The following is a 16,341-nucleotide window of genomic DNA, read 5'->3' as shown; positions in this document are numbered from 1 at the left end:
CTACCACTTGTTTCAAGTTCTGTTCCTTGGTTAAAGTGCTGTTCCTTGGTTCAAGCTCTATTCCCTGGTTCAAGTTCAGTTCCTTGGTTCAAGTTCTGTTACTTGGTTCAAGCTCTGTTCCCTGGTTCAAGTTCTGTTCATTGGTTCAAGTTCTGTTACTTGGTACAAGTTCTATTCCCTGGTTCAAGTTCAGTTCCTTGGTTCAAGTTCTGTTCCCTGGTTCAAGTTCAGTTCCTTGGTTCAAGTTCTGTTCCCTGGTTCAATTTCAGTTCCTTGGTTCAAGCTCTTTTCCGTGGTTCAATTTCTGTTCCCTGGTTCAAGTTCAGTTCCTTGGTTCAAGCTCTTTTCCATGGTTCATGTTCTATTCCCTGGTTCAAGTTCAGTTCCTTGGTTCAAGTTCTGTTACTTGGTACAAGTTCTTTTCCCTGGTTCAAGTTCAGTTCCTTGGTTCAAGTTCTGTTCCCTGGTTCAAGTTCAGTTCCTTGGTTCAAGTTCTGTTCCCTGGTTCAAGTTCAGTTCCTTGGTTATAGTTCTGTTCCTTGGTTCAAGTTCTGTTCCTTGGTTCAAGTTTTGTTTCTTGGTTCAAGCTCTTTTCCATGGTTCATGTTCTATTCCATGGTTCAAGTTCTGTTCCTTGGTTAAAGTTCGTTTACTTGGTTCCAGTTCAGTTCCTTGGTTCAAGTTCTGTTCCCTGGTTCAAGTTCAGTTTCTTGGTTCAAGCTCTTTTCCATGGTTCAATTTCTGTTCCCTGGTTCAAGTTCAGTTCCTTGGTTCAAGTTCTGTTCCTTGGTTCAAGTTCTGTTCCTTGGTTCAAGTTATGTTCCTTGGTTCAAGCTCTTTTCCATGGTTCATATTCTATTCCATGGTTCAAGTTCTGTTCCTTGGTTAAAGTTCTGTTACTTGGTTTAAGTCCTGCTCCCTGGTTCAAGTTCAGTTCCTTATTTCAAGTTCAGTTCCTTGGTTTCCATGGTTCAAGTTCTGTGTTAAAGTATTGCATATGCCTAGAAAAAGCTGATTCCCTAGACCCAGATCAATATTGGTTAAAGGGACCTCAGGTGAAAGCGACCCCCATTTTTTGCAGAGTGACATGTCCTATTCACAACTGTACCAATTAAACCTTTATCAGAGCAACCATGTTAAAATATCGTCATATTTCTGTGAAAATATTTTTCTTTGCTACATACGTAATGAAAAAACACTTTAAAGATAGAAAAGCAGGAATATCTTAGTCAGTTTGCTCAGACGATTAACTTACAAGACAAACAGTTGTTACAGAACTTTAAAAAACTGCAATATTGCCAGGTTTGATTCAATTTCTCGGGTTTATCTATTTTGAGCATAATCAGGACGACCGGTTATCATGGAAGAAATATGTGCAATCAGTAATCACGTAATTTATTTCTAGTGCCAAAATATATTTATCACAGACATCTCATTTCTCTTTACCATGTGAATATTTTTCATAATAACAAATAATAAATTTAATAATTTGATTTGCCGAACCCTATTCAGATAAAACGTCATACAATTTGATTTTCCGAACCCTATTCAGATAAAAAATTCATACAATTTGATTTTCTGAACCCTATTCAGATAAAAAGTCATATAATTTGATTTTCCGAACCCTATTCAGAAAAAACGTCATACAATTTGATTTTCCAAACCCTGTTCAGATAAAACGTCTTCTATTCTTCTATTACCCTATTAAGGGACTGTAAAACGAACTTTACAAGGAACCCTCCAGGAAAAGATGGCACTGCCCGATTACGAACGGTACTGTACCGGCCTTTAAAGCTTTGTCTGATCAAGGATGAATTGATATCAATGTTTATGATTTTTAAAACTGATTATTTTCAAGTGTGGATTCTCTACAAAAGTGACTTGCTAAATGACAATATTTTCCTCATTAATGATCAGATAATGGTTTTAAGAATCGAGAAAGTATCTTGAAATTACGTTTACAATCCCTCGAAACGAAATGATTCAATAAAATATTTTATTTTGAAAATAACCATTAAAATACAATTAATATAATTTTCTTTTGTTATTTATCAATATATCATAAACAAATATATGATAATAATATTTATCAATAGATATATTTATATATTTATTGTAAAATAAATCTTTTCACTACATAACCCTCAATAGAATCTGTGCCCCCTTGTTGACAATTATCTGAATGAATAGATTTATGATTTCCCATGGGTCTTATTTTCCCTACAGTTCCAGCCACAAAACTATTAATCTTACATTTTCTTTAAATAACTGTTTATTTTCATTCTATATTCTACTTGATAATTGATATCGACATATTTTAAACTAAATTACACGGATTTTCTCCACCGTTCTGCGTTCAGAATTGATGAAAAGAGAGAAGTAGTTCTTTGGTAATGAACTACATTAAATAATTCCAACCGTGTTTCGTTCTCTGGTAAAATCCAAGCAGCAATATTAGAAAACATTTCATTGAAAGCAACATGTAAGATACTAGGCTTTTAGAGCGCTTCGCGACCATCTTCTATTTTAACTTTTAATTGTGACTCTATCTGTGAGCATCTTTTCTTTGTATACAATATGAAACAACAAAACAAATCGCTGATTTAATGATATTTTTTAGCACATTTTTAAAATTTAACAAATATCAAACCTTTTGAACATTTTGAGAATTCAGAAACCTTCCCTGCATGGGGTCATGTGAGGACCAAGACAAAATGTGAGCCCAATCGGTTCACCCGTTTTGACGTTTATAGGATACAAACGGACAAACAGACAGTCAGACAAGCAATTTATATATTTAGATAACATCAGAAGAAGAAAAAGACTAGTTTTGTAGATTTGACTTGAAAAGTATAATTTGAAAGAAAATACTGCAGTCTGTATGATAAACAAGTTTATCTATCTGCAGTCTTGTAGTTTTATTTTACATATATCAAATATATATCTACATCTTGATGATTTACTATCTATCAACTTCTTCAAATCAGTGTTTTACATTTTATAATGGATTTACTATTATGTTGTTATTTGTACCATTAAACTCTTTATAAAGCCCTAGAATTCAAGCGCAAGAATACCACAACCTCTAAAACCAAATAATCAAATGTACCTAATGATGCTACTCATAGTGACTCTTGAACAGGACTGTAAGCGTAATTTCAAGTGACCTGTGGTCACTAAATACAAAGATGACATTTCCTGATTAATAACGGTGCCCTTTAAACCTTAATCTGATCAACATTGTTGAAGATATTGTCTATTTTCTATGTTTTAAAATATAACTCCATAACTTTTCATGCAGTAGAAATGCGCGAGTAAACAACTCACAATTGAAAATATTCTGTTTTAAGAATTATAAACATTGATAACTAAGATCAGACAAAGCTTTTTAAATTTACCATTCTGAAACGGGCATCGCCTACTTTTGAAATTACGCTTACAGTCCCTTTAGCCCTTTCCCTTTCTAAATACTGGGTATGGTGTCAACATTTTGTGTGAGCTCCTAGGCTCTGTAAAAGTATATCTTAACCCTACCGGAGGAGATTGGGGAGAAGTGTACGCGGATAGGAAGATGCCGCGGTCCCCAATAACTTTAAAAAGGAAATAATTATATAAAAATATATTTTTCCAACCTTTATGAATATTCTATTATTGTTGCTCTTAATATACTATTTTTTAATTTAAAGAAGATCTGTAAAAACTGTAAAAATCAAAAACTGAAAAACTTGTCCACATTTCTAAAGTAGAAATTGTTTTCTACAGCCTTGACTATCAGTTAACCATCAAATCTTACTATAAAACAAGACATTCGTATATATATATATATATATGGTGCCTATAGCCGGTTAAACGCCTGGACCGATTGGGCTGAATTTTATTGTGGACACTCAGTGGTAGCCGGGGGGGGGGGGGGTGGTTGTTATAGACTAAAAAAAATTCATGGACAACGCCGGACTCTTCAGCTAGTTGTTAAATTTACTCATTTCGAGTGCAAAAATTCAAATATGTGCTCGAAAATAGAGAAACTTATTTCTTATAACATACATCTTTAACCATATAAAAGCTTGAGGTCTAAATCTATGTATAGCCGAGGGGGCCTAAGAGAATAGGTATAGGGCATGGAATGCATGTTCATAGCCGAACTTTAATAGTTAGGGTGCCTGGGAGAGTTGAAATGAATGCCAAAAAAAGGGTAAATAATGTAAAAAATATTTTTATTTTGTTTAAAACAAATATTAAAGTCGCCTTATACTGTACCCTACCCTATGCATTAAAAAAAAATACAATAAATCCCTTAAAATCTATTTATTAAGAGTCACAAAATTTGACGGCGATAGTGTCAAAAATAAGAGTGCTAAGACAAAGAAAACTAGAGGGAGGGGGGGTGTCAAACGCCCCCCCCCCCCCTCCTCTTTAGGGTTTAGTAATATCAATAAAATCTCATGATTAAAGAATATACCTTTTATCCAATTTTGCTTTCAAGTTAAGAATTAACTGGCTAGATGACGTAATTGAAAAGAGACTGCAGTATTTTAGAGAACGATCTTAGGATTCATTTGATAACAATCAGACGTTTTTATAATTTATAGATAAGAGCCTAAAGTCGTTTGTGAAATTTCACAATAGTAATTTTGCACGCAATAACAGCTAAAAATTATTAAATGAGCCATATTTTTTTTCTGCATAATATACTGCACTCTCGGTTCAAATATGTTACCTAGCCAGTCTTCCCCCTTTATCAATGCAATGGGTCAAATAAAATAATCCTAAATTTTACAGTACATTAAATATTAACAGATTAAATGCACAAATAAACCTTTTTGGATTTTGTAAACGTTTAACGTGATAAAATGTCATAAAATAAAATGTATATTTTAATTGACAGAGCGGATACAACAGAATCACTGGAACCTTTCAGTGAAGAAAGTTAATATTTTAGTTCTAAAAGTATTTTTTGTTTATTCATCACTTAATATCAGAAAATATGTAACGCACGAAAACCTTAAAAATAGATTTATTAATATTTTCAAACTTGATTGTACAGGGTAATAATATTATTATTGGTTTGTAATAAAGACTAGGTTTATATATATAAATAGCCTTTTCATCTTAATCTTCTGAGGACAGTGTTTTTCACTTAACAGTCTCTCAGGAATAACCCTGTGAAAGCTACACTTAAGCTTAAAAGTAAGTTTACAAAATATAGAAATGTATTTAAACAAAGTTTAAAGAGTTTTAAACATTTTCTTCTTCCATAAATAATTTAGCAAAAACAAAATCGTTGACAATTTAAACACTACTTTCTTGAACTATTTAAACCTTTCTCAAACCTTTCCTACCCTACCAAACCTTTCCTAACCTACCAAACCTTTCCTACCCTACCAAACCTTTCCTACCCTACCCAATCTTTCCTAACCTACCCAATAAACCTTTCCTAACCTACCAAACCTTTCCTAACCTACCAAACCTTTCCTAACCTACCAAACCTTTCCTACCCTACCAAACCTTTCCTACCCTACCCAATCTTTCCTAACCTACCCAATCTTTCCTAACCTACCAAACCTTTCCTACCATACCCAACCTTTCCTGCCTTACCCAATCTTTCCTACCCTACCCAACCTTTCTTAACCTATAAATCCTTTCCTACCCTACCCAATCTTTCCTAACCTAACCAACCTTTCCTAACCTATCCAACCTTTCCTAACCTACTAAGCCTATTCTAACCTACCCAACCTTTCCTACCCTACCCAATCTTTCCTAACCTACCCAACCTTTCATACCCTACTCAATCTTTCCTAACCTACCAAGCCTATTCTAACTTACTCAACCTTTCCTAACCTACCCAGCCTATTCTAACCTACTCAACCTATCCTAAGATACCCAGCCTACTCTAACCTCCCCAACCATTCCTAACCCAATCAATCTCTCCTATCCTTCCCAACCAATCCTAGCCTCCCCAACATTTCCTAACCTTCCCAACCTTTCCTAACCTTTCCAAAATTTCATCACCTTCCCAACATTTTCTAACCTTCCCAACCTTTCCTAACTTATCAAATATTTCTTTACTTAATTAACCTTACCTAATCTACTCAACCTAACCTAACAACTACCTATTACTCAACCTTTCCGAACCTAATCAACCATACCTAATCTACCCAATCTTTCCTAACCCATCTAACCTTTCTTAACCTAATCAACTTTTTTTAACCCACCTAACCTTTCTATAATCTAATCGATATTACATATTCTTGCATTTGGTTAGTTTAAGCTCTGGAGTTCTTCTGATATTTTGAAACTGTGGAATAAGTGCATTCATTTTGCAAAAGGGGCAGTTAGAAAACTAAATGAAGTTTAAAAACGTCCAACAAAAAACTTAAGTTTTACATAAAACATGTCAATATTATGCAAGAAGAAGAAATAAAACTTTTTTGAAAATAATCTTTTGTCTTTGTTTAGTTTTTAACCATTAGTATTTTGAAAAACAGTTAAAGAGAAAATCAGAATAAATGATAAACAAGATAAATTTTAAAAAAACAACAAGATCTGAAAGACATGATTATAAATATAATTTACTTAGTTGCAAGCTGGCACTGGGAAGGTTAGGACATAGAAAGCAGTGCTCTTGCTCTCAGTAGAAGGTCCTGTATTCAGTCAGGAAGAACTGAGCAAATTAAACATGGTGGCAAAACACCTTAAAAACAAAAAAAGAAAATAAGAAAAAGAGAAACAAAGAAAGAAGAATCCTGAGAGGCAAAAATGCCACATTCTGGAGCCTCAAGGCCAACAACTCCCATGCAGTGCAACTCCAATGGAAACTGAAAGGAAAATGGAAACTGAAAATGGAAAATGGTGCAACTCCAATGGGTATTAACCCGAAAATGCCGCAGAACTCGGAAAGAGTATAAATCCGAGAGAAAAACAGGGTTCATTCCTGAATGGGAGTCCCCTGATATTCCAAATTTCCAACTCCTATTTGTCACAAACAACATTTGTAATTGATGTCTTAGTGAACCATGTTGGATCCATGTTTAAGAATACTAGGCACTTGGCAGAACTAGGATGTGGACGGTCAACTCTAAGTACAGAATAACAATTGCAAAAACCCTTTTTTTCATCCTATCCCTCTACCCTCCTCCTGACCTAAAAACAGCTTGATAAACTGTGTGCAAAGTCAGACATTCCCAGGTGTGCAACAAGAAAACTAAAACTGAAAACTGAAGAGTCAGCTAGCTTTTCAAAAATACAGCCCCAGAATCTTTGATAAATGGTTGTTAGAATCTTTTTATAAATCTAGATTCATTTTACTATGCAGTTTGGACCCGCCCAACCAGGGAAGGTTGTTTTGAGTGGTTGGCTCTAAGTTAGTTAAGGATACTGAATATAATTGGTTACACACATAAATTGGACAGGTAAGGAGTTGATTTGAAGGAAGGAGATTCACAGGTGATCTGTGGCAGGGTGATATGAGAGTGATTTATGTAGTGATAAATTTAAATACAGGGTGTTTAGAATAGTGGATACTCAAACACAAATGAGCTCATAAAGTTTCAGTTTTTTAGTTTTTCGCATTTAAACCTCTGATAATTTTCAAGATAAATATTGATTACTCTCTGTTCAAATATTTTTGCAGATTTAGTTTCTTTAAGGTAAATTTCAATGGCATTCCACAATTTAGGAAACATTGTGTAAGTATCCATGCAAAATGTCAGAACACTAAGTTTGTTTGTATGTATCATCAAGATTAAGAACTTTCAGTTTTGAAAATAATGGATTTGAATGTGCCTTGAAAGTACTATTATTAACCGCTCTGATTGCCTTTTTTTGCAGAGATCTGATTTTTTGCTGAGTTTTTAACCCCTCCCCAAGTAACAATTCCATATTCAATATAAAGCCTTACAAGAGAGTTATAAACAAGTAGACGAATGTGTTTTGTGATATATGGTAATTTTCGAACCAATTTAAGGTTATACGTTTTCATATTTGTAAATGTAAATTGCACCGTCCCTGATAGTAACTGTTTTTATAAACCGGTTTTTTGTTTTGGTAAACAAACCGTACTGCAAAGTTCAAAATATACTCATTGTGTTGTAAATTTATCAGTAATATCGAAACCATAGAGAATAGAATATATATTAGAGGGGAATTTAGAGAATCTCTCGGTATGAATTTTTTCAGTCCCTTTCAGCCTTAAAGGGAGTTCAAAGTGTACAAATCATGCAAATGTTCACAAATTATATGCAGTAGAGTACATTAATACAGTATGTTCCCTAGACTATTCATTTCAATTTTGAATTTTTTAAAGCTGTTAAATAAACTTTATACTGAATTAGGTGAATAAGAAACATCATTTGATTTATAGATATAACGGAAAATCATCGTTTGTAAAGTGAAATGATCAATGGTCAATTATGAAACCAGCCAATTTCATAATTTGGTTTTCTTTTAACATTAATTTTAGATTTTCTATAAAATGATATTCCAGGGCCCAAAAGGTTATATAGCATAAATATGTGAGGTACACCTGCAGTATGGAAACAGTACAACAAAATGGCCGTTTTACACTTTTTTCTAGTAAATTCCCCTCTAATATAAATTCTATTCTCTTTGATCGAAACCCATTTGACTGTAGTAGTTATTCCATCACCTGAGCGTCAATGGTAGTAAACCTTTTTGTAAAACCTAGATTTGTTTATTTTCGTACTCATTTATATGCTCGCTTAAAAATTGTATATTTGTAGAGCAAAAAATATGTATTTTTCAGTTTAAAAATTTGTTATGAAGAAATAAATACTGCTACTCTTCAATCATTCTTTAACTACGTAACTGTGAATCTGAAGAAACCTATTCTTGATTTTAAGATTTGCCCGATATTCACTCAACAGAATGTTTAGTGGTAAGATATTCTAAATTTGAGACAAAGCAAAGATTGAGCTATGCAATTTTTTTTCAATTTGAAAACCACAGTTTAAAAAATTCGTCAAGTTTAAGTCCAACAAATTTGAAATATTTGTTCACACAGTCATCACCAATTCTTTCAAATATCTCATTTCCTATTTATAATTTAAAAATCATTACAGCATCTAGAAATAAAATATTAATATCATTTGTTCTTACAATATAGATTTAACTAGATATGCGGGAGACTGTTTGTCTAAAATGCTTGAAAATAAATCCTCGATATTCTCTAATTTAACAGATAAAATGTAGAAGCTTAGATTCTAAAAATAAATCAGAAGTTAATTTAGTCTTCATCAGATAATTTTTTCAGTGATTTATTTTGTAAGTTATGACGTGAGATTTGTTTTGAATTGTGGATTATACTCAAAAACAGGAAAGTGGGTTTTGTCTCGAAAACGCGACAATGTATAAAATTCAGGATATGTTCCAAGATGGAAAACCTGTCACAGTCTTGAAGACGATCAAGAGATTTAATATAAAAAGAACGTTTATTATAATTTTGATTTTTAAAAAAAGTTTAAAATTGGGAATTGTTGTTCTCGTTATGTTTAATAAAAGTTGGTTATAGTTTTTTGTTTGACTTTTACACGGGAATAATTCTGGATATAGGCCAGGATCCCAAAAACCCAGTCTTTCGATTAGTGCCCATGGGTCAAGTGTTTTGGAACTAATGTCCCCTGCATTTGCAAAAACAAAATTTTCATTTATAGACTCTTTAAATACGTTTAAAAAGAGACATTAGATTCCGGACTGTAACTAGACAGCCTAGGTCCAACGTTGACAAATAAATCATTAAAACCTTCTGCTATTTCACTAGATCCTACAAAAGTTTGATTGTTATCAGTAAATATATCAGGAATTGCATGACTTTTTTACTGGAAATTATAGAATTAAGTAAGGTCCAGGTTTTTTTTATATATTTTGAATATTCTTAAAACTTTGAGTAAAATAACTGGCTTTGGCCTTTTTAATTAAAGTTTTAAGAATATTCAAAAGATATAAAAAAACCTGGACCTTAGCTAATTCTATAATTTCATATAATAAAAAAAGCCATTTAGTTCCTGATATATTTACTGATAACAATCAAACTGAACAGAGTTGTATTTTCTGAAAGCAGATATATTTATAGGATTTGGATTTAACATTTTTTTCTAAAATAGTTTTTCTTTATTTTTTCTAGACACTAGCAAAGCAGATGTAAACCAAGGGTTTATGGGGTTCTTATTTTTGCTTGGGTTTTGACTATAGGGAAAGCTGTCTTTATAGATATTATTTAAAGTGCTAGAAAATTCAGAAAATGCAGTAAAAGGGCCTTCATTTATCATTATACATAGATGCCCAGTCATTTAGTAGAAAATTTTCCCTAAACTTTGCTTTTTTTTAATTGAAGTATTTCTAATTAAAATTGGTTGACTCTCAGGAATATATTCATTTTGAGAGCACTTTGTTAACGAGAAAACAGGTAAAAGATCAGAGAAACTTAAATAAATAATTCTGCACTTTTTAAATCTGGGTTTGAATTAGAATAAATGTGATCAAGAAGTGTGGCAGAAGTTTCTTAGATACGTTACGTAGGCAAAGTGATTAGCAGAAATTGTGAATGTGATAACAGGGTGTTCAAGAAGTTAGATGTAGCATTGTGAGAATTGTGATTAAGCAAGTTAATATTTAGATCTCCTATTATTTCAACTTCCTCAGCTTAATTTAATATATTGGCCAGTAAACTTTTTTAAGAATGTATCTAATATTTAAATAAAATTATCAATATTAGAATTGGTAGGTCTGTATATTTTACCAATCATTTTGAATTTCTTGGGAGAAATTTTTACCCTTAAAAAGATGGATTCAAAAATATTTTCCTCAAAAACGGATAAACTATCAATGATTTCAAAATCATGTTCGTGTTTAACCCAACAAGCAACTCCGCCTCCTACAAGAGAGCTTAAATTTTCCCTTTGTTTACGAAGTTTTCATACTACAGGCTTATACCCAGGAATGTCAGTTTAGAAAAACTTAGGAAAACTCAAGACACAAAACATCAAAACTAAAGTTTCCTTGATTTAATTCTAAAATTAATTGTAAGAAATCATCTCATTTCCGCGGTAAACTTCGTATATTAAATGAAAAAGCTGCAAAATCACATTTAGATACATTTAATGCATGTACAAAATCTGAAGCTTCATAATATATACAGTTAACCTGGTATTCACTATCTTCACCATTAAAAAAAGTTTTTCAATTGCGAATATGTTTGAAAAATCATACCAGTAATCTAAAGACCGACTTATTCTTTCAGTTCTGAGACTGTGTATACGTTTAACATTTTTCTCCTTTTTCCGGTAGTGAGACGCGATTCTCATTTTCTTGTCGTCCTCTTTCTTCTGGATGTAGATGGAGCCATTCTCCTCAGTGCTAAAGGCGGTCTTGAATCTGATGTAATTTCTTGAACGGGAAAAGTTATTATAAATTGAAATCATTTTTGATCAATGAAAGCTAGTTAATGAACTATTTGTAAATGCAAAGCTTTAAAGTATAAATTTATTTTGTCCTTTCTTATTAGGAGGCGCAAGATGCATGCATATTAAATAGAAAATTGTGATAAAAACCAGTTATCCCAGCTGGCCCTCTAAAATGTCCCACTGTCCCCCAACATAAACAAAAAGTAAATTGATTGGTTTAGATTTATTTTCTTCTGTCCAATAGATATTATAACTTATATCTTTTGGATAATTGCGCAATAACAGAAAGCCATACAAAAACTATAGAATAGTTATCCCGAGGGTACACTCGGACTCTTGTATTATATTGTAAATACACCCCCCCACCTCCCGACCCTAGGTACACCCTCCCTCCCGACCCTATAGTTACACCCCTCCCTTACACATCCCAGCCTTTAGATGTATTAATCATCAAACAAGATATAACTCTGAACAATTAGCATTGTTCTGCCAAACTTAGATTGAAGATTCAGAAAGATAAAAAATTTATATTTTATAACATTCTTTATTCAAGAGGGATCAAAGTTTACTGATTAGTTTTCAAAGGGACTGTTTACGTAATATCAAACTTACTTTCTCTGGGGTTCCCTTTAAAAACTGTATCTGAGCAACAATGAGGAAGATATGGTCGTTTTTCTCTCTTGAAAATTGATACAATTAAATTGTTGTCTCTAATAGTTAATTGTAAATGTCTTAATTTTTTTATCAATCTAGAAAAACTTTCTATTTCTAAAACAACACTTGTTTAGCACATTGAATATTTTGTATTGCTTCTGTAAAAAAAGCTTAATAGAATGCGGCATGAAAATACAAAGCTGCGCGCAGGGATTTAAATAAAACATAATTGGATTACGGGTTTGAAAATAAATTGGACAATTGATTGAGAGGCCATAGGTTAGGAAGTGTAGATCGTGGGGCGGATCTTATAAACTCTAGAAATTACAAACCTTATTTAGATATTTTTACAACTCCATGTATTAGACAACATTTTATTTTAAGTGTAGAGGACAGTCAAACAACCAGTCGGAGTTTCAAATTTTTTAAATAGTCTATAACTTTTCTATTAAATGTCACTTTTCAAGGAGCAACAACAAACAAAAATAAACAATTTTCAAAAATAAAAACATTAATGTCTAGTTCATTGTTGATCAGAAAAGGTTATACGAGTCTTTGTGAATCGATATTACCACTCTATCAAAAGAGGGTCACTTAAAAATACGTCAATACAGCTCCTTTAAGCGATTTCTCTTGATTAGCAATATTATGAAAGTTAAATTGATAAATTCCTTTTGTGGTGCCGTATTAAATCTTATATTTCCGACATGATGCTGTATCAAAGAAAATATGAAAATGATCCAATTGATGCAAACAAAGTGACAAGAAGAATTATCAATAAATACAATAAAATATGCTAAATCAATAGAAATGAAATAGAATTGTTGAGTGTGAGAAAGGTATAAAGTACAGTGATAACCAAAATACTCTGGAATAGTAAGACGACTTTTAGAATCAAGTTTTTTACTTTAAATAGTTCAATGTCCACGCAACACAGCAATTGTGCAGTGTAAAAAGACCCAATTCACAATATAAGTTATCTTATAAGTGTCTGGTAAAACCATTTGCTTTGTAACACCATCAAATACACTTAAATATTGCTATAATGTCTTCCTATTCCATTTTTATCTGGTTATCACTGTAGTCTAAAAGGAAGAAGGCAATGTGAGTTACCTAAGGTGATGAGGATAGGGGTTGGTCGCTAACTAGTCGGCTGCCAGGTGTCTCGATGCTCTGAATGATTCCACGTGGCAGAGACACCTCGGAAAAAATCGTCGTTTTAAGTGCATTGTTGTGAACCATACCCCTCAAATTTACCCTGTTGTAAGGTCGTCTCCGACAAACTGTACCTCCGTTGAACCCTCCGTCCACTTACCAAACCAAACCTTTTCAAGGCTTTCGAGTAATATAAACAAACACCTCATGGAACTTAACGTGCATTAAAAGAACCAATTTAAACTTAATTTTCAGTGAATCATTTACAAATAAACAATGAAATTACTTTAACCAGTTAAATATTTGTTTCAGAAGATTTAAATTGCTTTAGACATCAGTTCAAACAACTTTTCGCCGCCCTACAGTTTTCTAGATTGTAAGTTCCGTATACTTAATTCACAACAATATCTTAAGCCTTTTATTGGCCAATTCACAACAGTACCCTTAAAAACTTTTATTTATCGATTGACAATATTAATAAAATATGACCCACAAACCTGCTAAACCTAGAGTTTCCTAAACCTACAAAACCTAGAGTTTCCTAAACCTACAAAACCTAGAGTTTCCTAAACTCCTTTGGATTTGTCATTCTTCGAGTTACATATCCTCTGCTTCAGTTCATCCCGCTTCGAGCAATATTCCTTTTGATCGGCTCACAATTGTATATAAAACAAATAAAAAATAGTTATGAAATATTAACTTTATATGAGTGCCTCGAATAATTATCAATGATTATAGGTTGTAATATCTGAATGATTTGTCTGGAATTAAATAGATTTTTAGCGATCCTAGTCGAATGTTGCAACTTTCAGAATATGTATGGAGGCTACGTTCTTCGGTACGAGTCGTTTTTAACAATTCTCCTTATACGGACGCAACAGATAGAAGTAAGATTAGTAGTGATCAACATCGATAATTTTTCAACATAATTGCATATACCCCCTTTCATTTTTCGCGAACACTCCCTTTAAAGATATAATGCAAGAAGAGAGCGAGAGGAATTAATTCAGAAAACTTTCTCTAATTTAATTGGATAAGGTTGTCTAATTCTAAATGTTACATATTTAATAGGATTTATTTCAGGTGCATATACAGGGTTTGGTAATTTTCTAGTATACGATTTTTGGACCCCCCCCAGGCCCCCCCCTCCTATCAATTTTGTACATGGGTGTGACAGAAAGTTTCTTAACTTAACCTAACCACCCGTGGCCGCAGCGCGCGGCCCCCTAGCCCATCCTAGCCGCAGCTAGGATAATAATAAAGGAATTGAGTTTTTGCCACAAACTTAAATATTCTTATCCCGATATCTTGGCGACCCAATGTCGTAGACCTTAGATATTTCAAACTAATAATTCTGTTAGATCAAATAGTCTCAGTTTGAAATATCAAAGGTTTATACCCACTGGTTGCAGAGATATAGAAATTAGAAAATTTGAGGTTGTGGCAAAAACTCAATTCCTTTGCTGAAAAATAAATGGTCATGTACAAAATTGATAGGAGGGGGGGGGTCCAAAAATCGTATACTAGGACAGACCCCAGGGTTTTAGCCACGGGGGCATCCCCCCACCCCTTGGCGACTTTTGCCCCCCTCCTGGCCTTAAGTGCTGTTATTCTATATTAAGTCTATATCCCCTAGGTATGGAGTTCCGATTCAAGGATTATATAATATTATAGATAGAAGGTAAATACTTTGGTAAAATTTAAAAATAAATGTTCAACTATTTTTTAAGGGGGAAAACAACCCTCCCTTTGAATGTTTTACCTACCAGACCTGATTTTAACCTTTGCCTATAAATCCCAGGGAGGGAGGGAGGGGGGTAAAAGGACAACTGCCCCCCCCCCCTGTATACGCTCCTGATTTATTTCCTAGTTTATTTGAAATTTTTGAAAATTTTATTTAACATTTACAAACGTCATTTTAGCGCAGAGTAAAGTACCGTGATTTATGTTAAGATTTACTATAGCTACAAATACCGGAAGGTGGGGTGGGAATGGAACGATAGATTTTCCAGGATATTCACATTTCTTCAAAAATCATATTTGTTATCCAAAATTTCAATCGATCAATTTCTGTTTTACAATTTGTCAAAGATTTAATTATAAATTCGAAGATTTGGTTCATTAGCGAAAGCTTAGTTTTCAGGTAAAGCTGGGTTCCCACCCAAGCTAAGGCATATTAAAAAATTAAACATGGCCGATTCATAATTTTGGAGAATTGTCGTATTATTTCAGAATTTAAATTTTAAATTTTATTCAATAATCTTTTCTTCTTTATACCTGACATCTTTATTTTACTGTCTGCTGTGACTGCTATAATGCAACCGACAAAGTAGAAATTCTCAGCAAAGATTCAAGTAAAAAAATAACACAAAAAGTATTAGTCTCAGGCTGTTCAATTTTTTGATTAATCTAACTAACACATGTCCCCAACTTTAGGTTCAAAGCGGGGCTTTTATACCTACTGCCTGATTCCTCAGGCATACTGCCTGAATGCCTTATTTTACATTTACCACATTAAATCTATATTTAAACATACTTCCGGTCATTGTTTTTCAACATTTCAAAGCTCTTTGTTAATTTGCACAGATGCCTTTTCTACCTTAGATGAAGAGCTCATGATACAGAACTTTCATACCAATCATTTTATCAATCTGCAAGTAAAATATATAGATAATAAAATTCAGGACGCACGACAGACTATAGGTCTTCTCAAGCCAAAGGCTTCGGTAGGAGTGATCTCTTTCTCTCGGGCATCAGCTTCCTAGCTTCTCCACATGTGTTGTCCTCTATGCAAGGTGATCTCATCCTAAGATGATCTCATCAGTTCTTTATGCATCGAGATATAAGCAGATTTAAAGGGCCTGTTCCTGACTATTCAGATTGAACTTATCTAAATAGCTGTACTAAGAAACATAAAATTAGTATGTTCCACATACTTAGACTTTAAAGGGAGTGTTCGTGAAAAATGAAAGGGGGTATAGGCTTAATGCGATAAAAAAGCGCTTTTGATCGCTTCTAATCTTACTTCTTTCTGTTGCGTCTATAAGGAGAAAATTGTTAAAAACGAATAATACCGAAGAACGTATGTCCATAAGAAATTCAGAAAGATGCAACA

The 16,341-nt window shown here is 33.1% G+C and overlaps 1 long non-coding RNA gene across 1 annotated transcript; it reads right to left on the bottom strand.

Moving 5' to 3' along the window:
• Positions 1 to 11,052: 11,052 nt before the first annotated feature.
• LOC111697873 (uncharacterized) lies at positions 11,053 to 13,269 on the bottom strand. Its single transcript, XR_002764398.1, has 2 exons — positions 13,185 to 13,269; positions 11,053 to 11,400 (listed from the first exon to the last, which is right to left on the bottom strand). It is a non-coding gene; the product is annotated as an uncharacterized LOC111697873 (long non-coding RNA).
• Positions 13,270 to 16,341: the final 3,072 nt, after the last annotated feature.

Source organism: Eurytemora carolleeae, unplaced genomic scaffold (genome assembly GCF_000591075.1).
Source record: "Eurytemora carolleeae unplaced genomic scaffold, Eaff_2.0 scaffold89, whole genome shotgun sequence".
NCBI classification, from domain to species: Eukaryota; Metazoa; Arthropoda; class Copepoda; order Calanoida; family Temoridae; genus Eurytemora; species Eurytemora carolleeae.
This window is presented reverse-complemented; position numbering and strand designations above follow the sequence as displayed.